Here is a 10,652-nt window from a genome sequence, read left to right on the forward strand (position 1 = left end):
TAGGAAACTCCCAGGGCGAGTGACTCAAAGAATGGGCGCATGAGTTGGCACCCATGCAGTCACCCCTGCGCGAGTTGCACTTCGACATGGCAATCTTACACATTGAGAATGCCCTAAGACTGGGAACGGTGTTGCTAAGGAGTTCCCACAGAATGCGTAAGTCTTAGGCTGACACGTGGACAGGAACACCGGGAAGGTATATAAAGTTTTACGATAAACACTATAAGGTGTATTTTCACACATTTATGCACAAGTTAACTCATTTGGGAGGAGCTAGCATTTCAGTTACACATTTCTTTGGACATTGATCTTACGGTGTTCTACGACAAGAAGTGTTTGGTGTTTCCTGTCCAATAGCTGACTTGATCGCCGGAGTACAAACGGTCGCGAGGACGCCATTTGCCTCTCTGTTTCAGGTACTCACGACGGAGGAAAGAGAACGTTGGAACAGAAACGAAGGGGTTCTTGAAGCGCAGTTCGTAGAGACGCACGAAGGTGGTCAAAGTCAACCGGTCGGATCAGTAAGTATCTAAGTTAATTTAATGATTAATAATGTTTTCTTTTAAATTATTTTTTATTTATAAAAAAATTTGATTTCTAATATTAGGAGTTAATATATAAGAATAAGAATCCATTCAATAAATATAAAACATTAAATTTGGTAAACAATTTATAATTTTGTTTTTAAAAGTTTAAACGATGAAAAAATAAATAATAAAAATACTTAAATCATTACTAGAAAATAATTAAATAAAAATTAATTTTTAAAAATAAAGTTAATTATTCTATTAATTAAATTAGATATTATTTTATAGATTAAAAATTTATTAGTATTTAAATCATATTTAATTAGTTAATTGATATTTAATCAACTAAGGTTTTAGTATATAAAGTATCTTATAGTTAAAATCTTGATAGCTAATTAAATATAAATTTTAAAATAATTTATAAATTTTATTAATAATAAAAAATATTTTATATATAAATAAATTTTTTAATTTTTAAAATAATATCTAATTTAATCATTGATTAATTATTTTTTATCTCTAAAGTTATTTTTTATTTAATATTTTTTTATAAAATAAATATTTTTTAAAAATCAAAATTTTACTTAGTTGGATATAACGAGATAATTTTTATGTTATAAATTAATAAAAAAATTCGTTAAGACTCGTTCCGAAAATTGAAAGAAATTATTATTTTTAAAGAACCAAATTGATCCAACTTTAAAAATAAAAGAATCAAATGGATTTTGGTAAATGTTTTCGTCGGTTGACTCAGTCGTCGTTGACTTCAAAGGCTGATGGTGACTCCTCCTATTTCTGGTGGTTTCTGCTCTCTCCTTGGATGATCGAGAGTGGCTCCGTTGAAACCGAGGAGGCTCTACCTGTTGATTGCACTCCGACGATCAACTCAGTACTGGGCTAAGAAACAAAGAATGTAAAGCAGTTTCGGTCTTAGAAACAACGTACCTTTCTAAGGTTCTTACCACCCTTTTTTATAGGCTATATCTAGGTCAACTCCCTATCCCATGAAGATCTTTCCTTGAGTGGAATTAGAGTTGCTGGCGAGGCATCTTGTGACGCGTTGCACAATCTTAGCGCAGCTGCTGCATAGGACTTTCGTCTTCTGGAGTGCAAAATCTTAACAGTATGGCCGTCGGGCTACCAACTTGATTTGAGTTGGATTGACACTAAACAAGATACACAACATTTAAGGAGGCTTAAGGACAATTCAATGGAGAATAATGCCATCCAAATGAAAAGCCAAACTCATATGAACAATGAGTGTCATGTCCTTAACACAAACCTATGGAGGAATTGAAAGGAAAACAAGAACAACTTCAAGAACATGAATAGAACACAATTGAAAACATGTAATTACTCAAATTGGACAAAATTGAATACAAAATTAATTCTACCGAATGAATCGAACAAAGAAACATAATGCACCGATTAAAAGAAGCCAAAGATCATCATGAACCGAATAGAAGCTAGAAACAACACATGACACAAAATAATCGGTGAAAAGATGAAGAACACTTGAAGAACTCTAACTATCGAATGAAAACAACAAGGAGATGAAAGGAATGTGACTTAGATGGTTGAAAACCAGCTGGAATGGAGTTGGAGAATGATCACGCCTCTTGGTGATGAAGTTCCAAGGTGAGTGAAGGAATGCCGCCACTTGTAGCTCTCCAATAGCACACAAGATGAGACTATGGTAAGGAGATCAAAATCTCACAAATGCTCTCTCAAATTGAGTAGAGTTTCTCTTTATCAATTATCCAAATCTGCATTTTACAAGAGCATGGCCCTCTATTTATAGGGTGAGGGTGGTGAATTTGAAAAGACAGAAACACACACCAAAGAATTCAAAATTGGCGCAAAAAACAAGTCACATGGGAGGTGTGACTTGCATCCCTATTTTAGCACCTCCTAAAACTATGTCTACACCTCCTTTTAATGACATATGGAAAGTGTGACTTACATTTGTATATCAACACCCCTAATATCTATAACTACACCCTCCTCTTAAGTTCTACTAACTACACAAAAGAAAATTACAAATAGAGACATCCAATGATGCTCATTTATTTAATGTTTGGCCTTGCCCCTCATGGGTTGGACTTGGGCTTCTTGGGCTTTGGCCTTCTTGAGCTTGGGCTTTGGGCTTGAGCCTCATCTTTTGAAAATACTAATAAGAAGAACTTTAAATGCTTTGGCCCCTTGTTCATTCTTCCTATTAACAACATCTTTTTGATTCTTATAAAAAAGGAAAGTTAAAAATGTTAAAAGCATATTTTAAAATCTGGAATAGAGAGGTCTTCGAGAACTTTAATCAAGAAGGGGACGAGTCGCAAAAGAAAATTCAAGATCTGGATGCAAGAGACGATGAAAACGAGTTGGACGATGTTGGGAGGGAGGAAAGAAGATTGTTACTAGCACAACAAAGTCAAAGTTTTTTTAAACAAGAAGCTATTTTGTATCAAAAAGCCTATCAAAAGTGGTTAAAACAAAATGATTTAAATTCAAAGTTTTTCATTCAGCAGCTAAGTGGAGAAGAGCGAGAAACAGGATTAATGGTGATGCAAAACTAGCTTGTTTTGGCTTCTTCTTTGTTGTAGTTTTGTATGTTGCGGAAGAATGGACTTGAAAATGACATCAATGGCTGAATGAAAGTGTGGAGAAGATGAAATGAAAAGGGGAAGTAGAGGCTTAGAAGAGGTGTGGCCAACTTCTAAGAAGATTCAAGGAAAACACTAATAGAAGTGCAAACTTGAGAGTAAGAATTTGAAGACAAATGAGCTAGCAACTTGGGCAACATTTCATTATCAATTCAAATCTCATTTACTAGGGGGCTAGCACTTGTATTTATAGTGCTATGGGCAACCAAGGTGCAATCTTTAACCTTAAAAAGTCTCCACTCATAGAAGGACAAGTGACTCTCTCTAATTGGAGCAAATCCTCTCAAATTAGAGGTTGACAAGTGTCCTCCTCTAACTGGAGAGAATCCTCTCCATTCCCATGAAGACAAATGTTCTTTTGGCATTGTTGGGAATCCTCTCCATTAAGGAGATGACATGTGGACCTTCATGCCTTCCTTGCCACTCCATGCTTTCTATTTGCACTCTAGTAATTTATTTGTGCATCCTAGATGGTCTAGAGTTGAAATGGGTCCAAAGAGACATAATTGTAACTATAGCTAGACTCTTTCTTTTTCTATTTACACCTTACTCTAATTGGTGCAATACATGGCCCATGAAAATGGCCCAAGACAATGGCCGAACTACCAGCCCAAAATAAAGCCTATACTACTTTCTACAATGTTTATAAAAATAAAAAAATGGAGGAGCAAACAACAATTAATTCTCCTTGAGATGAGAGTCTTTTGAGTTCCTTTTTCTGCTTCCAATCTTCTTAGCCAAATGTTTTGAGGCTGGATGGTTTTCATCTAATGGGGTCTTCGAGAATGGTATTTGGTGTGAAGACAATGAAGTGGTTAAAAATAAGGTCTGAGATTTTTTCAAAGCCAGATTTGACAGGGATTTTGGGCCACAAGTCAAATTGGATAATGCAGATTTCAATAGAATTTCTAGTGATGATAACTTGATGCTGATAGGTGTTTTTTCTGAAGAGAAAGTTAAGGAGGCAGTGTGGAGTTGTGGCAGCTCGAAAAGTCCTGGCCTAGATGGTTTCAATTTTGTCTTTATAAAATTTTGTTGGGATTGTTTAAAGGATGATTGTTAGAATATATGGCCTTAAACAAGAGGGGGGTGAATTGTTTAAGAGAGGTTTTTGTAAACTTTTCAATGTTTAACAAAATTCTTTGTATGAATCCAGAACAAAAATCAGGTTAGCCAAGAACATAAGCACTAAAACAGCAAAGCAATAAAAAAACAATCGGTTGTTTATTTGAAACAATCGGTTGTTTATACCAGAAAAGCTTAAAGCAAAATTTAAATGAGTTTAGGGTAAGAGAGAGATACACCAACAATTTATACTGGTTCACTCTTAAGCCAAGAGCTACATCCAGTCCCCAGAAAACCACTGGGTAATCCACTAAGTAATCAAACGAGATTACATCACACAAACCACCAAAGTAGTGACCTTGAACCCTTCAAGAAACACACTCCCTTTGGAAAAACACACTAAGAGTATTGATCTTGACCACCTCAAATGCACACAACACTCCTTGGCAACACAACACCAGAAATACAGTAGGTTGAGAAGGGATTACACTTGTTTAGAGTACAAACTAAAATCAATACAATTGCAATCCTATTCCACTCTCTTTGAAAACCCAAAGCTTGATGTGAATGTTCAAATCTTGAAATCAACTTTGTCACAACTGAAAAACTCAAACCTGTTTCTCTCTCTTCTTTGAAAACATAAACAAACCATTTATATTTTTCAAAGATTGGTCAAAACAATTAATGAAGGAGCGTATTCAATTGAAAATCATTTAAAGCACATTCAACAACCAAAACAGAATTTTGTTAGGATTTTCAAAGAAACAATCGGTTGAAACCACGAAACAACCGATTGTTTGGTTTGGCAGTTAAGTCAACCAAACTAAAACAGTTTTCAACCTTTTCAAAAACTCCTAAAAGTAAAACAACCGGTTGATTCAACAAAACAACAGGTGTTTTTTCACTTAGTTGGAAAAACACTTTATTTTCTAAAAGGTTTTAATTCACATCAGTTTTAGATTCAACAAAGGAGTGGATCACATTCTATTCTACCCAGATCCCTCCCCAAACACAACAGCAACACAAGCCTTGCATCAAACACATAGGATTTGGATTCTTCAAAGCACTTGATTAATCAATAATGATATCCTCTAGACAGTGAAAGACTTTGCTAATAGAGGAAAATGGCCTAGGGGGTCAAATGCGCCATTCATCTGTCTCATTCCTAAATAAGAAAATCCTCAACAATTGAGTGAGTTCATACTTGATGGAAGAGGCCCCAACACCAATCCTTTGAAAGGTCACCTAAATATCAAAATAAGACAAACTAGAGTTATGGTCAAAGAGGGGCCAAAAGGACATATTTTACATGTCATAAACTCTAGTGTAGAATAGTTTTTAAAGTAGCATAGTTTAATTTCTTTTGTAATTGTGTTGAAACATACAAAGAGGCACCTAGAAGGCTAAATCCAGCCCACACATAGACACCATGGACCGTAAGTTCTAGGCCTTTCCACACATGGAAGGATTCTAGAACTTACCTCCACATGTGTGCTCTCATTTAGGCGCTAACTTCATTTCATTTTGTGCACATTTTCCTTTCATTTGACTCTTCATTTCCGGGCTCCTAGTCCTATATAAGGAGAGCTTGGGTGCTGAAATTGTAAGATTATTTTGAGTAATGAAATGCTGCCAAAATGTGTCATTCTTACTCCTTGCCTAAAATCTCTTAGGATTTAGGTCTTAATCTTCCAAAACTGCACCTCAAAGAGAGTTGACCGAACCTCTCTCACTTTCACACTCTTCATGCACCTCTAAGGCTTGCACAACTCTTAGGAGAGCCTTATTCCACCTCAGTCCATGGATGCTTCCGCTAATTCCACATCAAAAATGCAAAGATGAAGAGCTCAAGCTATCAATACCAATCTCGTTGGTGGGGTGTATCTATAAGATTATTTCTAAGATTTTGTCTACAAGGCAGAAAAAGGTGTTGAATAAAGTCATTGATCTTAAACAATCTACTTCCTCGAAGGAAAGGGTTTATTGGATAGGGTATTAGTAGCTAATGAAGTGATATAATCCAAAAAGACAAACAGATAACCAAGGACTCAAGAGACAATTCACACGGTGAGCAGTCATCTCAACAATCAAGTCAAGGTCCCACCAAAGATCCGACAGACCTTACCAAAAGAAGAACGGGGCATACACCAGAACATCAAGTGTTCTTTCTTCTGGTTTTCTTAAAAATAAAAACATGTTGTAAATAATTTGGGCCCACTTTGGGGGTCCAAATAGTAGAATAGGCTAGAGTAGGTTCATTTAACATAATACGGGGTGTATTTATCATTTTAGCTTGTGCCTAGTCCATTAGGGTTAGAATGTAGCCCTAACTTCTAGAAGCTATGCCTAAGGGATAATTTTGACCATGGTCAACACCCTAGGCAACCCCTCCCCTTCCTTTTCTACCCTTCACTCATCTTGCCCTCCAAGTCACTCCTTCCTATATAAAGGGTGTTGTTATCGCTGATTGACTGCGTCACCGGTTGACCTTAGGTTGAACGCTGCCTCCTAGATTTTTCTCCTCTGGAACTGGGATCACGTCTCTTTGTTGTGCTAGAATAAGGCTCTGTTGGGACAGAAGGCACCCTACCTATTGATTACACTCCGACGATCAAGTCAATTAGGGCTCACAAAAAAATAGCAGTTTAGTCAAGTGTGCAAAAACAACATACCTTTACCTGGAGGCCTATTCTCCTTTTATCACCGCTCATGCAACATGCCACTATTCTCCCTGGAGATTAGCGAATCTTAACAAAAAATAATTATACTAAACTTTTATCTGTAACAGAAAACTACCTGCCACGGGCACAAACGATCTTCAGGTGCTATCAGCATGCCCACCTTCTGGTACCCAAGCATCTCCTTATCTTGCTAGGGTTAATAGCAACTAGCCACATGTAAAAGATATGCAACAAAAACATGCTACAGATACGTAACAGAGAAAATATTGCCACATATTAACAATAATAAAAAAAATATATCTACCACACAAATATATCTTTTAAACGGGTGTATCAATGAAATTACTTTGTATACCCACCACGCGTTCTGGGCCAACCTGACCAGGGCCATTGGCACAGGTTTACCTAGGCCCAAACACCGAGCAGGTCTCTCGCGGTGCAAAAAGAACCGAACAGGTCTCTCGTGGCGCAAAAAGAACCGAGCATACGAAAGTACTACTGAGAACTATGTACTGGTCAGTACAGGTGCCTTCCTCCATGTATTTACACATTGAAATTTTAAGTAAAGAAACTCTGCTTGAGTGAATTAAGAGTCTGAGTACTCCTTTTTATCTGGGTCTTATCTTGGGTGGGTAGTATCCTAAGTGGTGACTCTGGGTCTTATCTTCAGTGAGTGACATCTCAAGTGGCGTGAATTCCCTTTCTAATCCATAAGTTATTTTCATCCCTTCATCTTTTTCCTTCTTTATTTGTGCCATTATCCATTTCCATTTCATGTTCTTTAATGTTCCTTGCATCAACTCACATTATGAAATGCTAGAGGAGGTGAAGAGGAAAAAGGCTAGCTGTGTCTTTTTTAAGGTGGATTACGAGAAGGTGTACGACTCGGTGCACAGGGATTTCCTCTACTACATGCTGGACAAAATTGGGTTTTGAGAGAAATGGATTTCCTGGATTAGATCTTGTTTGGCATTCACAACGGTGTCTGTTCTTGTAAACGGAAGCTCGACTAAGGAGTTTTCTCCGAAGAAAGGAGCGAGGAAAGGTGATCCTTTAGCACCATTCTTGTTTCTTATTGCAACTGAAGGACTAGACGGGGTTTCAAGAAAAGCGTCTGAGAAAAACTTGTTAGAGGATCTTTTATCTATTCTGTTGTTCTTTTTATCCTTGATCACGATGCCTACCATGGTTGTGAAGAAGATTGTGACCCTCCAAAGGAACTTTTTATGGGGTTGGGCATTCGAGTGGAGGAAAATTGTCTGGATCGCTTGGGATAAGGTGTGCGAGCCTCAGGATGCAGGAGGCCTTGGCATTCACAATATTAGGTTGTTTAATATGGCTTTGTTGGGAAAATGGATTTGGCGTCTGAGTCAGACTAAGGGAGGGCTCTGGAAGGATATCCTAGAGTCTAAATATGGTGGGCAGAGAAGTCTTAAAGAGCAACGACTACTCAACTCAGATTCACTCTGGTGGAGAGATCTAAAGGAGGTCTAGAAGAAAGAAGTTTGGAGATCGTCCTTTGAAGATCGTTTCAGGTGGGAATTTGGTCATGGGAAGGATTTACTTTTCTAGGAAGATAATTCGTTGGGTTCTGGCAGTTTAAAAAGTCTTTTCCCATGGTTGTTTCAATATCGAAAAATGCTAAGACTTCTTTTTAAGGGGCTTGGGTTAATAATGTTTCGGTGTGAGATTTGTCTTAGAGAAGAGGTCTTTTCGCTTGGGAATTGAAACAGGTTACTTAGCTTCTTGAGGTTGTACACCTTTCGATTCCCTCAATTAATTTTGAGGATAAATGGGTTTGGGAGGATGGTGATAGCGTTGAATATTCAAACAACTTTGTGTAGGATTTTTTAAAGGGTTTGTTAGAAGGGGATTCTTCAAGTTTGTATAACTATTTTTGGAAGATTAAGGCTTTAGCCTCAGTTTACATCACTGCATGGAGGGTCCTGGAGAACAAGATCGCTACCAAGATCAATCAGACAAGATGCAAGGTTGCGGTGGATAATACAGTTTGTTGCTTTTGAAGGGAGAAAGAGGAGACTACAATTCATTTGTTCTTTGAATGTATAGTTGCTTGGCTAGTGTGGAATCTTTGTTATGCTTGGGCAGGGTTGAAGTCGGTTGATCATCTTGAGCCTACTTCACATTTCTTGCACTTTAACTTGATTGGCGCTCCTACTGTTGTCAACTTAGCTTTTGGAAATATTTGGATTGCTTTGGTTAGGGAGGTTTGGCTTCTTATGAATAAACATATTTTCAAAGGAGGAGTGATTGATCATTTTGAAATTTTCTCTTTTGTTCAAAGGTATGGTCTAGGGTTACTACCAAAGTTCCTTTTGCTTTTTTCCTTTTCTAATTGTTGTCTTGATCATTGGTTTGTATGTTTTCAATTAAAAACAAATGATTAGTGGTAGGTTTGGTTGGTGTTTCCTTCTATTGTTTGTGAGGGACTGATGTTGTTGTCTAGATTATTGTGAGCTTTCTGTCCAAGATGTATAAGAGTTGAATCACCCCTGAAGTGGTTCATATTTATTTATTTTTTCTTGCTAATAAAAAAAATTCATTATATTAGAGATCATTTTATAAACTAAAAAATTATTGGTATCTAACCATTAGCTATCAAAGTTTTAGTTACTAACTACTTTATATTCTAAATTAGTCTCTATTAGTTTTTTAAAGACTAATTTAAAATCTAAAATATTAGTACCTAAAATCTTGGTAGATAATTTAGATACCAATTTAGAAACTACTTTATAATTTTTGTTAATAATAGAAACTACTTTAGATACTAATAATTTTTAATATCTTAAATATTATCTAACTTATTCAATATAGTGATTAATTTTATTTTTTTAAAATTAAGTTGTTATTTAATAATTTTTTTTATAGTGTTGAGAAAAAAATCTTAAATGATTTATACAATTCTGCACTTTAGAAGGTCATCATCCACCCGAACCATTTTTAGATGATTTTGCATAGAAAATAATATTTACAAGAACTGTTTTTAAATATATGGAGGTACATATATCATTTTTTAATTGTATTACAAGTGAGATTTAGGTTGAAACATATTGAGAATGAAACGACTAGTCTCTTTTTATATAAATATAAATGCATCAATGTATCTTTCAAATACTTCGTTTAATTTAATTAACATGCTAGAAACACAAAAGTACAATGAATGAATTGATAATTTGGTACATACGCAGGTTTTAATAATTTCTAACACCCCTCCAAAAATTTAGTTTGTTTGCACGTTACAAATATCATTTTACTACTTAAGTTGTTGATTTTGTTTTACAAAACATTTCATGTTAGACATCACTATGCAACTTGACATCTCAGTTAGACTGACACCTCAAGTAACAACAATCATCTGTCATCACATGAAAAAAGTATTATTAAAAAAAGAAAAAAAATACTAAAAAATATGGGGAGACTAGACCAAAATGCATATATTAACAAAAACGATACATAGGTAGACTATATCTATTCATAAAGAATTCTAAGAACAAACTAGATGGAAGCCTATTATACCAATGAAATGATTCTCTATGAATAAATCCTAAATTAGACAACTTATCAGCACACACATTCTCTTCATGGAAAATATGAGTAATCTTAAACCTATTTTTCCCACATCAATTAAGACAAGTGTTCCATTGATTACAAAACATCCACGGAACATTAGTTCTAGTAGTAAACGTAACACAAACCAG

The sequence above is a fragment of the Phaseolus vulgaris genome, chromosome 10, assembly GCF_000499845.2.
Source record: "Phaseolus vulgaris cultivar G19833 chromosome 10, P. vulgaris v2.0, whole genome shotgun sequence".
Lineage (NCBI taxonomy): Eukaryota > Viridiplantae > Streptophyta > Magnoliopsida > Fabales > Fabaceae > Phaseolus > Phaseolus vulgaris.